The following is a 1,407-nucleotide window of genomic DNA, read 5'->3' as shown; positions in this document are numbered from 1 at the left end:
AGCAGCAAGGTCCTCGGAGGAACCTCCATGAAGGCAGCGTGACTTCTGCCTGGCAGACTCATTTAATGCCTGGAGGTTTCAACACCCACCATGCCAGGTGGGTGTCATTGCCCACACCTGGTGTAGAGTGTGGTGACACCTGTTTTTAATAGATCATCAGGGCTTTCACAGTAAATTTCCTGGGGGCAACTATAATGAACTGAAGCAAGAAGCTCCTTCTAAGTTATTTGTGAACATCATGTGCCGTGCTAAAGGTAGAAAAAGGTCCCCGTATGTGACAGATATTGGGGTCTTTTCACTTTAGTAAATGGGCCTTAGGTGTGAATTTTGTTTAATTTAGCAAAATTAAATAATGTGATAATTTGGTACTACATTGTGCTGGAACAAATTCATGCTATTACATTTATTATTCCATTTAATCTTTATTAACTCTATAAAGTAGATATTGTTTATTTTCTTTTACAAAGAAGAGAATTAAGGCATTGAAAAGTTAATGGGTTTTATGTTACTGAGACACATAAAAGAAGGACCTAGGGTTGGAGAACCCTCTTAGATTGAAGAAAATGTTTGGATGAACTGACAGAAAAGGCAACCTAAATAACTTAAAGAAATGATACCAAAAAATGGAGAGTCTGAGACCTTCCATTCAAACCGCAGGATTGATGCAGGGACTTAAACACAGTCCTCAGGATTCAAGTCATCCCAGTTTGGGGCCATCTGACTTCTGAACAGTCTGTTCTCAGGCTTTGTGTGGCAGCCGGATGAAGCCAACAAGTTTGGAGCTATATTTCCTCAGGTAGTGCAGGTAAAATAAAGACCTAACTCAGCACAGCCCCTACAAAGCCTTATTGAACTTGATTGGGTCCAGCTGAATCACATTTCTATTCCTGGACTGTCCTCTGTGGGTATGGATGTTCTGTTTAGTTGCAGTCAGGCCTGTGGCACAAACCAATGCTTGGGATATGGGGGAAACCCATCTCCAGATGCACATAACAGATGTAGATAGATAAATGTGTTGTTTCTCCAAAGAACACCCTTTCCACCAGTCTGAATGAAGGCTGGATTTCAAACTGAAAACACAAAGCAGGTATCTATTACAGCGCTCTCTCTCGTCCTCAGTCCTATGCATTGGCCCTGTGCCCCTACTAAGAAGCAAAAATACTGCCTTCCACTTAACCTACCATCTTTGTCCTCTTGTATGGAATTTGGCTCCCTGAGGGGAATACATATCTGTGTCATTAACAAATGCTAACTACATTCCCTGCTTTAGGCATGATCTCTATTTCTCCTATTAGACTATGCATTTCCTCAGCAAATCAAGAATTCAGTTAATTTTGTGGCTAAATCATGCAATGATTAGATATTCTTATATTTCCAACCAAAAATAAGAATGGTAATAAAGCTACT

This window comes from Otolemur garnettii, unplaced genomic scaffold (assembly GCF_000181295.1).
Source record: "Otolemur garnettii isolate 467f Iridium unplaced genomic scaffold, OtoGar3 scaffold00006, whole genome shotgun sequence".
In the NCBI taxonomy this organism is placed as follows: domain Eukaryota; kingdom Metazoa; phylum Chordata; class Mammalia; order Primates; family Galagidae; genus Otolemur; species Otolemur garnettii.
Note: the sequence above shows the minus strand (reverse complement) of the source record.